The 22,160-nt window shown below is 45.2% G+C and overlaps 1 protein-coding gene across 2 annotated transcripts in view; it reads right to left on the reverse strand.

Annotated features, from left to right (window-relative positions):
- LDAH (lipid droplet associated hydrolase) overlaps window positions 1-22,160 on the reverse strand; it is a 101,107-nt gene that overhangs the window by 44,319 nt on the left and 34,628 nt on the right. The gene's annotated exons all lie outside the window — the stretch shown is intronic.

Below are 22,160 nucleotides of genomic sequence, written 5' to 3' on the forward strand. Positions count from 1 at the left end.
AACTTAGATTAAATCTCTTGGGATCCCTTTAGGACATACACACCTGTGTTTCAGCAGACCTCTGACAATACATTTGCTACCCTGCGCTAGAATTACTTGAAAGAAATAAAAAAAAAAACATTTGGCACAAAATCAACTCCCTTGGAATCTGACAGAAAGCCTGAAATGTTTCCATTCTTATTTCAGTATTAAGTTAAAATGACTATGATTTATTTCACAGAAGAAACAAATCTTCTGTTGGAAAGGCTTCCTTGCAAACCACAAATGTGTTTTGTAACTAAACCGAAGGAGACATGCTGCATGTTTGGCATTATTACCTAACTTTACTTAGTGATACCACAGAAACTCGAAATCAGGCAGTTCATAAGTCGAACTCTGCAGGCTCATAATTCCTAAATGTATATTGAACCCTGGCTTTATTTCAACAAACTTTTTATATATTTTTTTGTTTTTCAAACCAATATGGGTTTTGAGCTAATGTATATTTTATCTGCTTGTGTGGAACACAAACTCATCATTTTGGGGCATGTTCATACGTTAACTGCTGGGGGTGTCAGGGACCGTGCTGAGGAGGGCTGCACTGGTGGCACTGGCAGAGGAAGAGGGGGGCGGGGGGAGCACACTGCCCCCTGCAGCGCAATCCCGGTGGGGTGCCACACCCCCGGGACGTGCGCCAGCCACACCCCCACCTGCTCTCCGCCCCCTGGTGCTGGAGCATGAAGCTCTGCCACTGAATGGTGGGAGCCTTCCCTCCCCCTGCTCCTGATCAGGATCCTGAATCTTCCCAGGAGCCATGAGACAGTATAGATTTGGAACAGTGGTTTGCAGAGGGATATAGTTCAAAAGACAGAAGATGGGAAGAACTGGGTGGGGAACAGCTAGGAGAAGAACTGGGAGAGAGAGAGTTAACAGACTCACTTTCGCCGGAAAGCGTCTATCTGCTCAGCCCAAGGTCAAGGAGGGCAGCTAAGGTGGCAGCATAGAAAGCACAGTGGTTGTGAGATCAGGTTGCAAGACGCAGAAGTGACTTGGGGTGACAAAGGGGGAAGCGGGTGTGTGTGTGTCCTTAATTGGGAGCACCTTTGTCCTAGGAATGGATTCTTTGTTCTCTCGCTATGATCATTAAAATCTCTAAATGGCAAGAGACTCCTTTCGCTTTGTTCTGATTATCTACCACCAAAGGGGAGGAGGAAGCAGAGTCTCTGAAGCCTGACTGGGGACAGACACACATTCACATGCCAGTAGAGAAGAGGGGCAGCGATGCTGCCACTGCCTCTCCTCCTCTCCCACACCGGGTCAAGCCTGACCTGGGATGGCTGGCCGTGTTGGGCTGTCGTGCAAGGAAAATGTCTCCGCAGCGCCCTTATGCACCAAAGCCAGCCCTGTAGCCCCAGCCCAGGTGCAGCTTCCCTCCCTGTGGCTCCAGACTCAAGGAGGGAGCCTGTTTTTTGGTTGTACCCCATCCAAAAAAATTAAAAAATGTGCCCAGGGCCACGGCCCCCCAGTCCCCCATGCTACACCACTGAGTAAATCCAAAGCCTATTTCTGCCTGGAGCTTGGCTGAATAAAGGGGGCCTGGGCAATATGGGTCAGAAGCTCCAAGCGGCTAGATCAGTCTTCACCAACCTGGTGCATCCAGAGGTGATGAACTGCAACTCCCTGTTAGCACAACCATGACAGTTGAGGCTAATGGGAGGTGCAGTCCAAAATGACTGAGCTAGATTGACTAGGTCAGCGTTTCTCAAACTTGGGTTTCCGGCGGTTGTTGGACTACAGTGCCCATCATCCCTGGCCACTGCTCCTGCTAGCTAGGGATGATGGGCGTTGTAGTCCAACCGCAGCTGGAAACCCAAGCTTCAGAGCCACTGGACTAGGGTGCGTCAGGAGGTTCATCCTGCCTACTGGTGACCTATACAGTGGTACCTCAGGTGACATACACTTCAGGTTACATACTCCTCTAACCCAGAAATAATGCTTCAGGTTAAGAACTTTGCTTCAGGATAAGAACAGAAATCGTGCTCTGGTGGCGCAGCGACAGCGGGAGGCCCCATTAGCTAAAGTGGTGCTTCAGGTTAAGAACAGTTTTAGATTAAGAACGGACCTCCAGAACGAATTAAGTACGTAGCCAGAGGTACCACTGCACAGCAAAGATTCCCTCTGATCCCTTGCAGCGTGTCAGCAGTCACCCAACCTTGGTGATGCAGCACAAGGCATATGCACAGTGTGGAATAAGCCTGCCATTAAAAATAGGATTAAAAGTCATGTTTTTAAAGGCCCGCGGTGGAAAAAGAACTGTGTTTTCCTAAAATCTCACAGTAAAGCAAAGTTTGCTTTCCCATCCCAGAGGGCCATGTCACTGCTCTGATTAACAGTCAGAAACAACATTTTGCATTTGGTCAATGTTTGTGGACACGCTCCACGAGCTACAGATAGGCACCCCACAGAAGAATTTCCTAATTGCAGCCACTAAATTCCTTTTATTCCCCCTGCAGTGAAATTTCACCTTTCCATGAATGCAGTGCTTCAGCAAATGCCAAAGCAACTTTTCAAGGTTCCAACTCGAGCACCTGTAGCAAGATGCTTAATACCCGCCCCCCTTGCCTTACGGAAAAGGGAAAACCAAACATGTTCTCTTCACAATGCAATCAAGTGCGATGGTGTATGTGTTTCTGCACGTAAGCGAGAGAAATGGAGTAACAGGTACTATTATCCACCGGCTCCATTAGCAGAACTCGGTACCTAAGTTTAAGTTTTCGTCAACATTTGAAATATGCACACGGAAAATTCCAATGCTGTGCAATTAATCTTAAGTTTAGAATTAAATATTCAGCTTTACAGCATAGGTCCTGCTTTTGGGGTGACCGGTGGACTGGCCGATGAGAGAACAGGATGCACGAAGGAAACAAATCTAACCAGAACAAAATAAAACAAAAAATTCTTTCCAGTAGCACCTTAGAGACCAACTTTGTTCTTGGTATGAGCTTTCGTGTGCATGCACACTTCTTCAGGGTGTATCTGAAGAAGTGTGCATGCACATGAAAGCTCATACCAAGAACAAACTTAGTTGGTCTCTAAGATGCTACTGGAAAGAATTTTTTATTTTATTTTGTTTTGACTATGGCAGACCAACATGGCTAACCACCTGTAACTAAATCTAACCAGGGCAGAGAGGGTGAAATGGCTGCTGAGTGATACTGATGACCCTGTGACTTATAAGGCGGCTCTCTGTGGCAGCTAGGAAGATTAGAAAGAAAAAGAACTGGATGGGCTGGTGGTCAGTTTGCAAAGGGGACTCAGAGACGTAATTTGCACATTTGAGAATTACTTTTTATTCTGTGTAATAAGAAAATTTAGTGGATTTGACCATGGTTTTATTGCATATGTAGTGACTGGTGTTCTGTTTTTTCTTCTCTGGATGATGCCATGGTCTTTGGCAAGAACAAATAAATTTTATCTCATGGGAACAGGATGCCGGACTAGATGAATCTCTAGTGAATCTCTAGTGAAACTCTAACATTCTGTTGAGTCCATCAGCCGTTGGCCTGATCCAGCACATTCCATTCTTAAGTTCTGGATAATGGCTTAAGAAGCCAAATCAAACCAGAAGGCCTTGCACTTCTTTTAAGAACTTTTCAAATTAGAAAGTAGGCGTATTATGGCATTCATTCAATCAAAACAATTCAAAACATGTTGAGACGCTATATTGAGATGCTAGAGAACGCCCTGGGTTGAAATGATAAATGAGAAAGAAAAATGAAATCTTTGTGAGTTTTAAAATATATTTCGTGATCTCTCTGCAGGAGGGGGAAAAAAAGCTTAAATAGGTCTACACAAATGTCCCCCTTCCCTATCAAGCCCAATTTCCTTCCAGTGTTTCTAACCTACATGCATATAAAGGCCTCAGGTAAAGAGTACATGCATCTTTCATCTGAGGACAACTATATTGAGGGCAACATCATCATGAGGAATATTTAAAGTAAACTGGAATCATTGTTTGCTTTGATTGCATTTTCTCATTTGCCTGAGTTGGCCCATTGCCTCCTGCACTTGCAAAAACTGCTCTCCAACACCTTGCAAAGCTTCTTGAGCAAGGCACAGGCGAGCAATGAAATTGTGTGGGATTTCTACACCCACCTATAAACTAAGCAGATCGATGAGCAGGGAGAAGATATATGCATTAATAAGCTGTCATATTTCCTTCTCCCTCCTCCTCTCTGTTGCATATATATATAATGCAGCCAGCCTTTAGTGTCTTTCAATAAGCAAACAATAGACCAGTATGCATCTTACAAGTGCAAAGCTGAAATGATGACTGTCTTCACAAACTTCCCATTGTTCCTCTTTGGCAAGTCTGTCACTTAAGGGTCAAACGAGAGCAAACCCAACTACAGCTCAGGGAAAGGGGAGGTGGTAGCCAAACTCAGGTCAACTGCTCCTCTTGGGAAAACCAGCATGCAACACACAGCATGCTGTCAACGAAAGAAGAAAACGCATTCCTCTGCTATATTGCACAGCACACACAATCAAAGCTTCCAACTGGCCGCTTCTGGGCTATCTATTCTTTGTCTGGAGTCAGAGGTAGCAAAATAGAGAGCCATCTTCTACCGTTGTTTTATCTAGCTCAAGATGGTCTACAGATAAGTAGCCCTTAAGATGTTTCTTGACCCCAGCTCCCATCACCCAGACCATTGGTCATGGCAACTGGGATTGATGGCACCTGCTGTTCAACAACATTCAAGCCAAGTTTGCAGGTTCAATCCCTGTATGAGACAGTTGCATATTTCTGCATTGCAGTGGCTTGGACTAGATAATCCCTAGAGTGCCTCCCAACTCTAAAGTTCTATAATTCTATTATTTGGAGGACCAAAGGCTCCCTGCTCCTGGTCTACAGGGGGCAGCTCTCCAGCATTTCGGATAGGACTCTTTCGCTGCCCTGCTCAGAGATACCAGGGATTGAATCTATGGCCATTTGCTTGCAAATTGTGCATTCTACAATTCAGCCACCCCTCTTCCCATAAACCAAAACAATGGCATTTTACTATGAGGGTGAATAATGGGGGCAAGGCCTGTTGTTTTCAAAATGTGTTCCTGGGAAAACCTTGGGAGTCCTCCTGGAACACTTATCAGACGTATGGAGCAGCGATACTAATCCATAGCTGCACAGGTTTTTCAGAGTATGCAAGGGTTTGACCACAGGGTGGGGAGGTAACAGGAAGGTTATGCTTCTGGGAGATCAGTAGTAATAGCATGGGAAGATGGTGGTAACCTCTGCCTGTGTGTATAAAAGAAGGCAGGAAATAATTGCCCATGGGGTTCAGCCAGAAGGAGGTGGAGAAGGAGCAAAAAAGTGAGAAAGCACCAGAGAGTGCCCTTATTAGGGCTTCTTTTCTCTTTCTAGCCTGCTGGGCCATCAGTACCAACCTCTGTGTATGTGATACAACAGTCATGCATGGGAGCTTCACACACACAGGAATGTACACTCCTTAACCCCTTTCCCTGAAGACAAAGCGCCATGTGTGTGGCAACCATTCTTAACAATAACGGAAATCCAAGCATCTGGGGTGGCTCAATGGACACATGAAGAGATCAGGGGTGGGTGGGTGAGGGAACCTATAGAGATTTTTTTAAAAAAAACACACACACGCAAAACAAAACCATGTACAGTGATACCTTGAGTTACAAACACCTCAAGTTACAAACGCCTCAGGTTACAAACTCCGCTAACCTGGAAGAGTTGCATCAAGTTGAGAACTTTGCCCCAGGATGAGAACAGAAATAGTGTGCCGGCAGTGCAGCGGCAGTGAAAGCACGCCTCAGGTTAAGAACAGTTTCAGGTTAAAAACGGACCTCCGGAACGAATTAAGTTTGTAACTAGAGGTACCACTGTAAATGAAAGTACCTGGGGCACAGTCAGTTTAATTTTAGTATCTCTGACATATTAAGCCAAGTTATTTTGCAATTCCGTATGCCAGAGGTTTTCAACCTTCTTGAGTTCACGGCTCCTTTGACCAACTACATTCTTTCTGTGGCACCCCTGTGGGGCTCAGGAGCTCAGTTAGGTCACCCCTTGCCTGCAGAGCTGGCACCCTTTTTCGAACACCCTCCCCTGTGGAGTGTTCCCTCATCCCCTCTCCTCTCCCCTCTCCTTGGGAGTCCTCTGGGCAGCCAATGCTGCCGCTCCTGCTCTCTGAGTTGCCCCTCTGTCCCAAAGAGAGGTGCCTCCTCCCACTGCCCCCCATGGGCCTGGGAAGTACCCCCCTGGCCAGCCCCAGAGGCACCATTCGCCTAGGGAGCTTGTAGCCAGGGCTGCTGCAACCAACAGCTGCGCAAGCCTTTGGGAGGCAGAGACGCAAGAGGGCACCATAGGAGGGAGGGAAGGAAAGAGGGACAGAGGCCAGTGCTGCCTGCAGCACCCCTGACCATCATTCAAGGCATCGCAGGGTGCTACAGCACACTGGTTGAAAACCACTGCCTTATGCCATGGGCAGACTTATCTGATGACCCTGCTCAGTGCTATTTTTCTTTAAAAAAAAGAGATGCCAGAACTCACCATGAATGTCTCTCTTGTTCTCTTATGGCACCCAACTGAGAGGTGCCGGAACCAAGTTCTGGTGAGTTCTGGGGGGGGGGGGGAAGGCCCTGACCCTACTTTCATACCAAAGTTGTCCACTTTTTGAGGGGATTTTACATTCAGAGCTAAGTCCCCTCAAAAAGCGGACAACACCATTCTGTGGAGAAAAGGGCGGGTATTCACAATGGTATGATAATATCAACTGCGAAGGGGTTTATATGTCTTTAATCAAAAGCAGCAAAAGATTAGAAGAAGACAGGGGGGGAAGGGAGGGATGGTAATTTATTGGCTGGAAGATGGGCACATAGAACTTGTGCGGCAATGTGGTATCACAGTTGCACATCTTAAAACTTTCAGTCGCTCCCATTATGGAAGTCCAAGAAAGAAAGAAAACTACCGGTAACCATCACTTTCCTGTTGGACCTTGAGCCTCTCCACTGCACCCAATGGAAAAGTTTCACAATATACTTTTGTAACCAATTCAAGGCAAGTTCTCACACACGCATGCACTCGTACACCAGTGCGTTCAGTATACATGGTGCTGAGCATTAATAATGCCACACAACTTCCTGTAGATGGGAGTATTGGCCACCGATTAAGCCCTCAAATCAGTGCCATGTTAAATGTTAAGGAGAGAATGCCTTTGTGCATACAAAGAGTGCCTTCCCCACAAAATGAGCACCCTGTGCAGCCTTTTCCCATTCACAATTATTCATTTAATACACAGAGAAGCAGGAAGCATTTTACAATACTAGAAAGTGACATGGTGAAAGACTGCAAAGGACAGGTTTGTTTAGCCTGGAAAAGAGAAAAATGATGCATATATCCAAAAAGCTGCTTTCTGGATGCTCTTCTGCTTACCTCAGAGCTGTAGCTAGGTGATCTTGTGCCCCTGGCAGAACTGTCCAGATTGCGTTCACTAAAGATAAAGAAAGGTAAAGGGACCCCTGACCATTAGGTCCAGTCGCGGACGACTCTGGGGTTGCGGTGCTCATCTCGCTTTACTGGCTGCGGGAGCCGGCGTACAGCTTCTGGGTCATGTGGTCAGCATGACTAAGCTGCTTCTGGCGAACCAGATCAGTGCACGGAAACGGCGTTTATCTTCCCGCCGGAGCAGTACCTATTTATCTACTTGCACTTTGACATGCTTTCGAACTGCTAGGTGGGCAGGAGCTGGGACCGAACAACGGGAGCTCACCCCATCGCGGGGATTCGAACTGCCGACCTTCTGATCGGCAACCCTTGGCTCTGTGGCTCTGTGGCCACCCACGTCCCTCATAGCCACGGACAAATAAACTCTTCTTTCCACCTCCCGCCCCATTCAATTAACCCTCTATTTAAAACCATTTCTTATGAGGCAATAATAAATATTTATATTTATGGACATATTTTAAAGCCAATTTTTGCAAACCCCCCCCCCAATTGCCTGAGCCCCCGACAGGGGCCCACCTCACCACCCCCTAGCTATGCCCCTGGCTGACCTAGATAGAAAAACTAAAAACTGATTATTTCAAATAGCAATTTAGGTGGGACACACTTTTGGAGTTGGCGCATGAGGCAAAGATGCTTGTGAATAAAGCTTCTTTCATTATGTTTAAGAGGAATATGCAATTCTGCCAAAGAGGAACAGAAGCGTGAGCTCTCAAAAGGAAGATTCACGGAAGGAGACCTCCACGAAATTCAGCAATGTGAGTTATCAGTGGTCACATGGTCCAAAGGGTGTGTGTGTGTGTGTGTGTTGTTGAATGATTTATTTAAATATTAAGGTTCATTACTGTTTCACAAATGTGTATCTCTTTAAAGGCCAGAGTAAATATCATGACCAAGTTTAACAGCTGTGAAGCTGTATAGCAGGTGCTGTTAAGTTGTGTTAAGCTATATCAGCAATTGGGTATAGTATATATAGACAGCATCTTAAAAAGCAGAGACATCACCTTGCCGGCAAAGGTCCGTATAGTTAAAGCTATGGTTTTCCCAGTAGTAATGTATGGAAGTGAGAGCTGGACCATAAAGAAGGCTGATCGCCGAAGAACTGATGCTTTTGAATTATGGTGCTGGAGGAGACTCTTGAGAGTCCCATGGACTGGAAAAAGATCAAACTTATCCATCCTTAAAGAAATCAGCCCTCAGTGCTCACTGGAAGGACAGATCCTGAAGCTGAGGCTCCAGTACTTTGGCCACCTCATGAGAAGAGAAGACTCCCTGGAAAAGACCCTGATGTTGGGAAAGATGGAGGGCACAAGGAGAAGGGGACGGCAGAGGATGAGATGGTTGGACGGTGTTCTCAAAGCTACCAACATGAGTCTGACCAAACTGCGGGAGGCAGTGAAAGATAGGCATGCCTGGCGTGCTCTGGTCCATGGGGTCATGAAGAGTCGGCCGCGACTGATCGACTGAACAACAAAAAATATAAAGAGCAGCGTGTACCTCTCTCAGTACCCTGGTGAATGGGTTGATGGATGGGTCATACTTACAGATTTAATGTAAGAGGAGTTTTTGTTTTTGTAATTACAGCCAAGCAAAAGATATTTTTGCGTTTCTTCATTGTTTCCTGAATGTGTGGTCTCCCCAGGATGCTTTCTGCAGCGCAATTAATCTGCTAAATACGCAACGTGTGTGTGTGTGTGTGTGTGTGCATAAGAAAAAGTGGTGAGAAACCACTGTTGCGCAGAAGAAAAAGCAATGGTCAGCCTTCTGCCCAGCTGATGGCTGAGGAACTGAGCATGGATAGCTGAGAGCTTGGTACCGATAACTCCAAGGCTGCAGGTTCAATCCCCATAAGGGACAACTGCATATTCCTGCATTGCAGGGGGTTGGACTAGATGATCCTCAGAACCCTCTCCAACTCTATGATTCTATGATTTGCAACTAAGGCTCTCAATCACAATCTGTTGGTTTGCCCACCAATTTCTACCAAGTATAGATGAAAGGTAAAAGAGCCCCTGGACGGTTAAGTCTGGTACAGTGGGACACCATGACGGAAGCCAGAGTGCACGGAAACATCGTTTACCTTCCCGCTGCAGCGGTACCTATTTATCTACTTGTACTGGTGAGCTTTCGAACTGCTAGGTTGGCAGGAGCTGGAACAAAGCAACAGGAGCTCACCCCGTCACGGGGATTCAAACCGCCGACCTTCTGATCGGCAAGCCCAAGATGCTCAGTGGTTTAGACCACAGCGCCACCCACGTCCCAGCCAAGTGCAAGGCTTCGTAATGGATAAGAGTGGGCAACAGGGCTTTCAAAGCCCCCTCTGCTCCGGGGTCATTTCCCTAGCTTCAAGCACACTTTCCACAGAGTTATGCTTGGAGTCTTTTCCTGCATCTATAAGACCTTTTTGCTCCTTAACGCCGCTTGTTCAATGAGGCTGCCATTCAAAGGTTCCTCTGGAGAAATGAGTGGACTCTCGTCCTTCCAGGACTTTGCTTCCCTGAGGTTTTGCTGAGCTGAGCAGTTGCAGTTTTTCCTCCAGCTATAGCTGGCAAGGATCTTGTATTAATCACAGTTACTCAACAACCGATTTGGACAGTTCATTATTATCTGGCACCGAGTGATCCTCACATCTGCATCCTGATTAATAATGCAACATCTGAATTGCTGACATGCTAATCTCAGATGCATGTGCTCTGGGGTTCATTTCAGGAGACCTACAAGTCAGCAATGTGAATGTTCCCCCCGTAAGTTTCTCAGGTGTTTGCAAAGCACACGAAAATGCAATGAATGTGTAAGTGTGCCTTAAACAGACTGATGACCTAGAAAAGGCGCAATTATATATCTTTCATCATTTAAACCCAAGCCTTATATTTAACATACCCTTATGTGAAGCCTGTGCTAACATGAAGAAAACAGCAGAAAGCCACAAAAGCAAATCAATTAATGCATATAGAATTACAGTGGTACCTCGGATTAAGAACTTAATTCGTTCCAGAGGTCTGTTCTTAACCTGAAACTGTTCTTAACCTGAGGTACCACTTTAGCTAATGGGGCCTCCTGCCGCCACCGTGTGATTTCTGTTCTCATCCTGAAGCAAAGTTCTTAACCCGAGGTACTATTTCTGGGCTAGCGGAGTCTGTAACCTGAAGCGCCTGTAACCTGAAGCTTCTGTAACCCAAGGTACCACTGTACAGATGGTTACTAGATTATTGATTATTGCTGTGTGGAGACAGAAAACAGGAGAGGAAGCCTAAAAACAGCCGCTCAGAGTAGCTGGGAAAACCCAGCCGGATGGGCGGGGTAGAAATAATAAAATCATCATCAGCAATCCCAGACAGCATAGTCCAGGCATAGGCAAACTTGGCCCTCCAGATGTTTTGAGACTACAATTCCCATCATCCCTGACCACTGGTCCTGTTAGCTAGGGATGATGGGAGTTGCAGTCCCAAAACATCTGGAGGGCCCAATTTGCCAGTGCCTGGCAGAGTCAAACGTCAAGTATAATGAGAGTTGTATGGGGTGTTAAGGGAGGGGTAGTACCTCTGGTCATGCTCCTTTTGGAGTAGTTTGTCCACCTTTGGTCTCTACTGCACCCCACTGAACTCTCACCTGTGGCTCCTAGAAGCTGTAAGCATGTGGCAGTGGCCGCACCCTGGGAACAGCTTCGACTGGCTGGCTAAATCAGGTGAGGGTAGCCGATGGGTCCCAAATCCTCAGTGAGTTAGGGACCTCCCCTGAATACAAAGACAGGCTCTGGTGGATTGCGAGGACGAGACCAATAGAGGGTCCAACAGTCAAGAAGGCGGTTTCTGCATGTGCTGTAGGGGGAAGTGAGGGGCAGATGGGGCTCGTCAACCTGGGAAGGTAGCCCATCTAGGAGAAGGGAAACTGTGATCCTAAACCTTCCCTGCCTCGTGGGATATCTTTGGGAGAAGAAAAGGCTAAGGAGGAGTGAACCCTGAACAAATCTGAAGCGGAGTCCCTAAGGCGGTCGGATGGCTCTTTGTATGCCTCATTACGGCAATTCCTGCAGCTGAGCCGGTGTCAAACACATTGCTTTCCTTTGCACCACATCAGCAAGGCTGAGAGGGGGGTCTTGGCGTCTGGACAGCCCAGGATCTCCATACACACTGCCCAGGCTTGCACCCCTGGGAGGTCACTCCATTGCTGCTAACATAGTGGTTTGTCCTCACCCCTGGAAGTGCACTCCATTGTCTCTCGAGACAGATGGCTGCCAAAAATGTGGAGGCAGCAGAAATCAATATAAGCCAGGAGTGGGAGCCCTACAATATCCAGAAGGTCCACAAGTCCCATCAAGCATAGTCAATCATCAGAGATAAGGGGAGTTGCAGCCCAACATGCTTAGTGTCAGACTAGGACCTGGGTGTGTGTGTGTTCATATCCCCACTAAGTCCACTTGGCTATGAAACTACTGGGTGACCTTGGGCTAGTCGGTACCTCTCAGCTTAACCGACCGCACGGGGATTAAATGAGGAAGGGGAGAACCATGTCCCCTTGAGCTCCTTGGATAAAAAAGGTGGGATATAAATGCAACAAACAAACAAATAAGCAATTGGAGGAAACCCCATCGACTATCCTGATACAAATCGAATATCCAGATAAAGGAATTCCCCCTTGCCTAAGTAACATTATAACCAATGTTGTAGTAATCTCATTCACGTTGCTAAAGCACAACACAAAGTGGTTGTTAAACAGATTGCTTAATGAATTCTGCTTACTACTATTTATTTTACCAGTCATTTGGATTCTAATTCTTCATTTCCCCTTCAGTGCAATGTTGCACTTGGACTACTGCAGCGGAATAACAGACTTTTACTTTTATGTTCTATTTTGGCATGTTTTGCTATTTTAATGTCATGTAACTTCCTAGAAGTGTTTTAAGTGGGTTTTTAAAAAAAATAAAATCTCACTCTGTAGATGAATCACGAGTAATATTTTATTGAAAAAAACTTGAGAGGGCCAATCCCCTTCCCCGAGGTGCTCCAATAGATCTTAGCTATTTCTAAAGTCTTTGCCCTTTTTATTAGGCTTTACAATTACCGCAAATTTTAAAATGCAGATATTTCCAAAAGCTGTAGCGATATTCTTTTCACCATGCATTTTTCTTTTTTGCCCCAGTGAGCTGAACAACAAAGAAGTGATAAAGGGTATTTGCTAGATTCCAGCGAAATCAATGAGACAGAGGCTCGCTCCCAACTCATTTGGTGAACCACAATCTAATTGTTCTTGATTTACAGGACGTTAAATAAGTAACGCCTCTGATAAAATTCCTGTTTTAAGAGTTCTGGACCCTGTAGAATATCAAGACCAAACTTGATAGCCTTTAAAGATATGAGAACAGAATAAATATACATTCTGTGAGAGTAGCTTGGAGAAGAATAAAGTAATAAACCCAGTCAATAACATCTGTCTCACAATGCTAAAAGTCATCTTCAGTTATCTATAAATAAATGCTAGCTCACAGGTGGTCAATCTGCACCAACATCTGTGACTCTTCTGGTTGATTGAACTCCACTGCCCTGGGCTGTAAAGTTAAAAAGAACCTCAAAAGCTAGAAAATGTTTTCTATCAGTTTCAAGTGGGATTTACCCACTTCAAACCTCCTTTAAGCATTCCTTTGTGTCTCAGGAACTAGCATATGTCCAAACCAAGGGTTGAATTTGTTGTTGCAAATGGTGATAAAAACCTCACACAATCTTCTCCTTACTTGTCTATGGGTCAGGTTCACCCATTCAGCCCGTCAGCTTCCACTTGTGCAACCGGATTCCCCCCTCCCTCTCTCTCTGCACCCCCAATTTGGCTAGGAGCATCCAGAACGAACAGCACATCTGTGTGGGGTGGAATCATTTCATCTGGCAAGCTGAAATGCTTCAGCTGATGGAAAATACAGAAAAACACAAGGTTCAATTTCATCCAGTGGCATAGCATGGGTTGCCAGCAGTTGGGGCAAGGCAAATATCCTCAGTACCACCCGCTGATAGGCTGGAATGAAGGGGCAATAGCTTGGCAGCCCACCTGAGAGGCAGCCACGGCATCCCGTGAGTGTTGAGCACAGTGGAGATCGGGACAGGGGATTGGCCGGGGTGGGTATCTTTCTAAAGCCCATGCACCCTAGGAACTGCCCGCCACCAAAATCTGCTCACACAAACATTGGGAGATATTCTGTGTAAGGGGGACAGTGTGCTATTTTTTACTGAATTATCACTACCTTCTTTTTCTTCCTTTTGAAATTTTGAGCCAAAGAAACTACCGCTGTGCCCCTGCCCAGACTATGCCACTGATTCCATCTGATGCAACTAACAGTGTTATCTTATTGAAATCTCAAGGGTAGGATACACAATAGTTACAGAATTCTTTTGTGCCTGAAGAAATTCTTCACTGAAGAATTTTATTTTATTTGCTTGCCAAATAGTTTAGTGACATTTCTGCCATGGCTCTAAAATAATTCCCACTGTCATAACTAGGCTTTCAGGCTAAGTCAAATATACATTACTTAAGCCAAGCAAATTAAACAGAAGCTGCAACCTTTCACATAACTCGGTAGGAAATCTGATTGAACGAAATGGGATGTACTGTTGCAGGATAACAGGAAAAGGTGAATAAAATTAATTCATGCAAAATACAAATATAGTTTAAAACCAGAAATCATGCGCAACAGAAAAAAAAGATGAAATAAAAAGCCAATAAAGCTAAAACAGAATGAAATAATTCCAAATATAATGTATAATTAAAATGCCTGGATCAAGGTTTTCACCTGGCACCAAAAAGGTTGTATTGTCAACGGTAGGCATGCCTCTTTAAGAGAGGGCTTTCCAAAGACCCTCCCACTCCTTTGTGGAATTGAAACATACCTCTACTAATGGAGCAGGGTCTCTCCAGAAGATCTGAAGACATGGGGAGGCTGGTTGAAGTTTATACCCTCCAAGGCTAGATACCATAGATAGATTTTTCACAGCAAAATATGTATAGGGCAGGGGTGGCCAACTTGCAGGAGACTGCGATCTACTCGCTGAGTTAAAAACTGGCAGTGATCTACCCCCTTTTGGGGGTTTCAGGTCAATGTTGTTGAGCTTTTTTTTTTTAGGAAGGAAAGCCATTCATGTTTTTTTGGGGGGGTTCGGGTCAAAGTTGAGCTTTTTTAGGAAGGAAAGCCCTGTTTTGGGGGCTTCAGGGCAAAGATGTAGAGGTTTTGTTTTTTTTAGGGGAGCCAAAGTTGCTGAGCTTCTTTGGGGGGGAACCAGTGATCTACCAGTAATCTACCACAGACATCCAGTGATCTACCAGTAGATCACAATCTACCTGTTGGACATGCCTGGTATAGGGCATTCACCTACTGAGGTGCTTTGTGTTATACTGCTGACTTGTCAAATAATCCAAATTTTCAATAATACCTTGCTGATGCTAGATAGTTTTCTTGGGAAAGTTTCTAAATATCCTCATTCAAAGCAAAGTCCTAGTGTCGCCCTAGATGGACCAAACCTGGATTAGACACACTATCTTTAACACTATGATTCATGGGCAAATATTAGCCAGGGGAAACTCAAGATGGATTTTCCCTCAATTTGCTAAGCTAATTATAGAGGCGAAGCAAAAAACCTACAACCTGCCTCAGTGAATTGGCGCTACTCGGGAACTGCCAGGATATTCCTCAACAGATCTTCAAAAAGGCTTGAAGCCCAACAACCTGACAAGAAGCCCTGGCCCATGTTCCACAATGATTCGCATAGGAACCATGGCTAACTTGCTCTCTACATAAAGAAGACAACAGCCAAGAGGAATAAGGCACACATAAAAGAAAAACTTCGGACTGTTGGAATTGACACGAGCTTTTATTATTCTCAGAGACTTTTAAGATTTTGAGAATGTTTGAAATATATGCTGCAGCAAATAAACTATTTTTAAATGTGGGGAAAAACCCCACACAGCTGAAACAGAGGCATGAAATATTAACAGCAGCATATGCATCCATCCATTTTTTGCTACAAATGGCACAATCTGGGGAACTCTAAGAGAGAAATTGTTTGAGGCAAATGCTTGAACTACACTGTGTTTGGGGCATTTTATTATGTTTTTATCATTGATGTTCTGTAATCTGTTTTTAATGTTGTATACCACCTTGGGAATGTTTTGATAGAGAGTGGTATATTATTATTATTATTATTATTATTATTATTATTATTATTATTATTATTATTATTACTGTGCCTCGTTTAAGCTCTCACCTTAAGCTCTCATCTTTTTTTTTATAAAAAAATTGGCAAGTGGAAGAGATAAAAAGCAGACTGAGATTCAGTAGCTGCTGGGACTGGATTCTCTTTTTCGGACATTTAATATGTCTTGTTTAGAAGCTAAAATAATTAGCATTAATTAACATGGCTGTGTAACTGAGTTCACACTTCACTGAAACAAGTTAAGTTCAATTCACACTCAAATATTACCCATTTCCCAAAATGAAAAATTATGCAAGTATCACAAGAACGGGTACATGTTTAAAATGTATTTATGCATCGCCGCAAGGAGTGCAGTGATACAATTTTTAAAAATGAGACCATGTGTTTCTGGGAGACAGTCACGTAGGAGGGCAGGATAATCCTTTAAGCCTTAATTGATGAGAAAAGGTGACCTATGATCACAAATACAGTGAACACCTTTGATGACAGACACGGGAACAGTGATACCTTGGTTTTCAAATGCCTTGGTACTCAAACGCCTTGGTTCCCAAATGCCGAAAACCCGGAGCAAGTGTTCCAGTTTTTGAATGTTTTTTGGAAGTCAAACGTCCGATGTGGCTGTTGGCTAATGTTTCCGGGGTGCCTGTGCCAATCAGAAGTTGTGCCTTGGTTTTCGAACATTTCAGAAGTCAAACGGACTTCTGGAACGGATTAAGTTTGGCGCTTCTGTTTTTGCTATTTATTTTGCATTTTTGTTTTTGAGGCTTTGTGCGGTTCATTTGCTTTTGTGAGTGTGTGGAACCCAGTTCAGCTACTGATTGATTGATTGATTGATTGATTGTGTGACTGCAGAAATGGATAAAAGCCCTCCATCCAAACAATGACTATCATCAGTGCAGGTAAGAAAAAATATTTAATTTAATTTTCATTTTTATCATCTACAATACTGTCTTATTTATTTTATAGAACAGTACATTGATTATTGCTTTCATTTTATGGATCTACTAGCTGACCCGGCCACGCGTTGCTGCGGCTGATTTAGTGAAATTGAAGAAGTTCCCCTGTTCAACTTCCGCCTGCCCCTTCTCTCCCCCCCATTTTCAATTACCCTCTTTTCGGGGCCCCCCCGTTTTCAATTACCCTCTTTGCGGCACCCCCCTTTTAAATTACCCTATTTTCAGCCCCCCGTTTTCTTTTCGACCCCCCTTTTCAATTACCCTCTTTTTGGGCCCCCCTTTTAATTACCCTCTTTGCGCCCCCACCGTTTTCAATTACCCTCTTTTCCGTCTCCCCCGGTTTGCGATCTTGCAAATGGCCGACGGAGCTCTGCCAGGGGGAAGCTGTATTAGCTGCAGTACCAGTATAGCCGTTGCTAGAGGGCGATGTTTTGCTTGTGACATGTAATAGTGGTGCCATTGTTTAGCTTTTGTAGCTGCAGTACCAGTATTGCCGTCACTAGAGGGCGATGTTTTGCTGGTGATGTCTAATGTGTGCGACAATTTTTTTGGCGTTTATTTTTTATTTTAGGTATATCAGGTGTGGGGTTTTTTTTGAATTTTTATTATGCCAGATCCTTCCTTGATGGTCATGGTACGCTGTGTCCTAATTTGATGTGATTTGGTGCAGCACTTCCGGAGCAAGGTAGTCTCTGGCGCGCACACAATGGGAACATTTTTTTATATATAGATGGTCTCGTGAGATAGTAAAATTCATGTTCAATTGCTGTTTTTATCCATTTTGCATTACTTCCTATGGGAAAGCACAGCTTGGTTTTGGAACGCTTTGGTTTTGGAACGGACTTCTGGAACGGATTAAGTTTGAGAACCATGGTACCACTGTACTGCTTTCAAGTCTTGTCTTGAATGCAATTATACCTAACACAATACAGATGGTTCGATATCCTGATCCTAAAGCTATGCAGTTACCTTCATACCTGCCATCTAAGATCATCTTGCTTGCACATTAGTAGTTATCTAACTTCCTACTGGATAGGCATGCCAACTCCCAGGGGGAGAGATGTCTTCGGCCCCCACCTCAATATCTGCTGGCAGGGGGCCAGGCCCCCTCAATGACGAGGAGGCTGAGCATGGTGCAGTTCAGTGGCTGGCTCCTCCTGAGCGCAACAGAGGAAGCTGCGCCACTCTGGGCTCCGCACTCGGCCTCCTCCCAACGATGCAACATCGCGCAAAAATACTCCTTCGTGTGCCTCCTCCTCGAGAGGTCTGTAGGGTGGCAACACAAGAATGGGCCTTCTCTGCAGTGGCTCCCCGTCTGTGGAATGCTCTCCCCAGGGAAGTTCACCTGGCGCCTTCATTATACACCTTTAGATGCCAGGCAAAAACATAACTTTTTAACCAGGCCTTTGGTTGACCTGATCAACATCCTACACCCTTTTAAAATGTGGCTCTTTTTTATGTGTGTGTGTGGGGGGTATTATTGGATTACTGCTTTTGGTTTGATTTTATATGTTGTGGTCTTGTTGTGAACCGCCCTGAGATCTCCGGGTATAGGGCAGTGTATAAGTTGAATAAATGATGATGGTGATGATAAACCTAGGGTTGCCATACATCTGGATTTTCCCAGATACACCTTCTTTTTCATGGTTTAAAGTTCTTTCTGGGCGGATTTTTAAGATACGGTAAAATGTCTGTTTTTGTTGTTGTTGGCTGGCCTGGTGTCGGAAGTGGCAGTGGCAAGGGAACGCTGGCAGGCAGGCAGGAAATGGCGGTGGCAGGGGCTGGAGATAACAGCAGCAGCAGCGGTGGCAGAATAAAGAGGAGGGAGCAGAACTGAAAATAGGTTGGCAGGAGGAAGTGGCAGGGGCAGCACGCGTTGGTAGCTGCCTGGATCCCGGTCACGAGGAGGAGAATGCATTTAAGACTCAACCAAAACTGGAATGCTATAATAAAGGAATATAGTGAAAGCACTCACAAGTACACAAACAAATGATCCAGCTACTAAACTACACATGTGAGCCCGAGCTCTACTGGGAATAAAATATTCCAGTAAAAATGAGAAAAGAGACAGAAACACAAGTTTCCTATTATCACACTTCATATGTCATAAAACATAACAACTAACTTATTTCTGGCAAAGGGGCAGGAGCTGCGTAACAATTTGGCTTACAAAAATATTTTCTATTGTTGAGCACATATTAAATGCAGCGTGTTGTAAGTTAACTTCAAGCAAACAGGGCTCTCTCAGAGCGTCCTAAACATACCGGTACCTTATCGTTTCAGCACACTAGCAAATCCTTACTCTGCCAGCAGCATCCATGGAGCCAGGTAAAAGAGAGAGAAAAGACAACTCAACCATTCAAATATAACTGAAACCAGGTAGTTTCACGGACGCGGGTGGTGCTGTGGGTTAAACCACAGAGCCTAGGGCTTGCCGATCAGAAGGTCAGCAGTATGAATCCCCACGACGGGGTGAGCTCCCATTGCTCAGTCCCAGCTCCTGCCAACCTAGCAGTTTGAAAGCACATCAAAGTGCTGTAGATAAATAGGTACCGCTCCGGCGGGAAGGTAAACGACGTTTCCATGCACAGCTCTAGTTTCACTAGAAGCGACTTAGTCATGCTGGCCACATGACCCGGAAGTTGTACGCCAGCTCCCTCGGCCAGTAAAGCGAGATGAGTGCCGCAACCCCAGAGTCGTCCGCGACTGGACCTAATGGTCAGGGGTCCCTTTACCTTTACCTAGTACTATGTGAGCAAAATATCCTGGCCAAAGAAGCATTCTTATTTTCTAGATTACTCCACTGCTTAATATTGAATGTAATTATTAAATTCCCCACCCCCTGAGGGTTACAAAAATAACTCTTTTGTGGAAACTTAAGCTTTTTAGTTGAACTGGCCATCATGTATTATGTATAAAATATATGATATGGTCATGAAACACTGTTTTGCAGATCTGGTCAGTGCTTGGATGGGTGACCACTGGTAACGACATGTTCACTGCCCTGGGTTCCATGTAAACTGCTTTGAGGGTTGTTTGTTTGTTTGTTTTACATTCAAATGGTGTTTATAGGTTATACTACTACTACTACTACTACTACTAATTTTATTATTTGTACCCCGCCCATCTGACTGGGTTGCACCAGCCATGCTGGGCGGCTCCCAACAGAATATTAAAAACACTACAAAACATCAAACGTCAAAAACTTCCCTAAACAGGGCTGCCTTCAGGTGTTCTCTAAAAGCCAGGTAGTTGTTTATTTCCTTGACATCTGACGGGAGGGCGTTCCACAGGGTGGGTGCCACTACTGAGAAGGCCCTCTGCCTGGTTCCCTGTAACCTCACTTCTCGCAGTGAGGGAACCGCCAGAAGGCTGCCGGAGCTGGATTTCAATGTCCGGGCTGAATGATGGGGGGTAGAGACCCTCCTTCAGGTATACTGAGCTGAGGCCATTTAGGGCTTTAAAGGTCAGCACCGACACTTTGAATTGTGCTCAGAAATGTACTGGGAGCCAATGAAGATACTTCAGGGCCAATGCTATATGGCCCCACTGACCGCTCCCAGTCACCAGTCTAGATGCCACATTCTTGATTAATTGTAGTTTCCGAATCACCTTCAAAGGTAGTCCCACATAGAGTGCATTGCAGTAGTCCAAGCGGGAGATAAGCAGGGCACGTACCATTCTGGTGAGACATTGCCCAGGCAGCTAGAGTCTCAGCTGGCATACCAAATGGAGCTGGTAGACAGCTCCCCTGGACCCAGAATTAACCTACGCCTCCATGGACAGCTGTGATTCCAAAATGACCCCCGCAGTGTCACCTCATTCGGGACCAGGGAATCCCCCACACCTGCCTGCCCCCTGTCCCCAAGAAACAGTACCGGTACTTTTATCTTGTCAGGATTCAACCTCAATCCATTACGAAATAAGTAAAGTAAGTTATGAAATAAGTAAAATAACTAAAAAGCAAAGGGGGGGGGGTTAAATGCAACATGAATAAATAAAAAACAGGTCAGTGCCATTTGCAAGCTCAGTTAAAACAAAAGGGTTAATCCTAACCTTTGCCTTAGAAGAATAAATGTTTAATGACATTTTATTAATTTGTAGCTTAGGGGGGAAAGCGGAAAATTTAAGCACATAGAAATTGTAGAATATAATAATAATTTGAAGCCATTTATTTTAGTGAATGAACTATAAGCAACATGAAAAGGTGCAACATTTAATAGATTAGACTAAGTTTTGCCTTAACCATTTGTTCTACCTGTTGGGCAAATAGACACATGGACCACCTTTCTCTTAGACAGGTGTTGTATAAGAGGATTGATGGTGTTGTACTCTTACTAAAATCCACACCCACCACAACTGGTAAGAAGAATCCAATTTAGAGGGCACACAACAGCTAAAGAGCTGCCTCTTGTTCTAATCACTGTGAGGGTGGGATGGCCCCAGGTATCCCAGATGGGTAACCGGAGTCTTACAGGCTGTAAGGGACGCGGGTGGCGCTATGGTCTAAACCACTGAGACTCTTGGGCTTGCTGATCAGAAGGTCAGTGGTTCGAAACCGCACAACGGGCTGAGCTCTCGTTGCTCTGCCCCAGCTCCTGCCAACCTAGCAGTTTGAAAGCACACCAGTGCAAGTAGATAAATAGGTATCGCTGTAACTGGAAGGGTAAAAGGCATTTCCGTGCGCTCTGGTTTCTGTCATGGTGTTTCCGTTGCACCAGAAGACGTTTAGTCATGCTGGCCACATGACTCAGAAAGCTGTCTGTGGACAAATGCCGGCTCCCTTGATCTGAAAGTGAGATGAGTGCCGCAACCCCATAGTCGCCTTTGACTGGACTTAAAAGTCCAGGGGTCCTTTACCTTCTGCCTTTTACAGGCTGTGGCACTGCCCAAGTGGACTGAGCAAGGCATGTGATGAGGCACTGGATGGAACCATGACGAATGGCTTCGAAACAAGCCAGGATATGAGAGCCAGCTTTAAACCATGGAAGGACCAAAGAAGTTTTGTGTGAGGGCATGAAGTTCATGCATATCCTGGTATATTTAAGTAAGGATTTGATGGCACTAACTGGGCAAATCTATGGGTTTTCTGAGAGCTAGACTGTTGTCTGGTGGCTGGAGCTCCCATAGTCATCCTGGGCAATAGCTTTACAGTACTGGCCCTATTTTTGCTAATGGGCGGTACAATGGTACCTCTGGTTATGAACTTAATTCGTTCCGGAGGTCCGTTCTTAACCTGAGGCACCACTTTAGCTAATGGGGCCTCCTGCTGCCGCCGTGCCGCCGGATGCAATTTCTGTTCTCATCCTGGGGCAAAGTTCTTAACCCGGGTTAGCGGAATCTGTAACCCAAAGTGTTTGTAATCTGAAGTGTTTGTAACCCGAGGTAAAGGGTAAAAGGGACCCCTGACCATTAGGTCCAGTTGTGTCCAACTCTGGGATTGCGGCGCTCATCTCGCGTTACTGGCCGAGGGAGCCGGCATACAGCTTCCGGATCATGTGGCCAGCATGA

The sequence above is a fragment of the Lacerta agilis genome, chromosome 3 (genome assembly GCF_009819535.1).
Source record: "Lacerta agilis isolate rLacAgi1 chromosome 3, rLacAgi1.pri, whole genome shotgun sequence".
NCBI lineage: Eukaryota > Metazoa > Chordata > Lepidosauria > Squamata > Lacertidae > Lacerta > Lacerta agilis.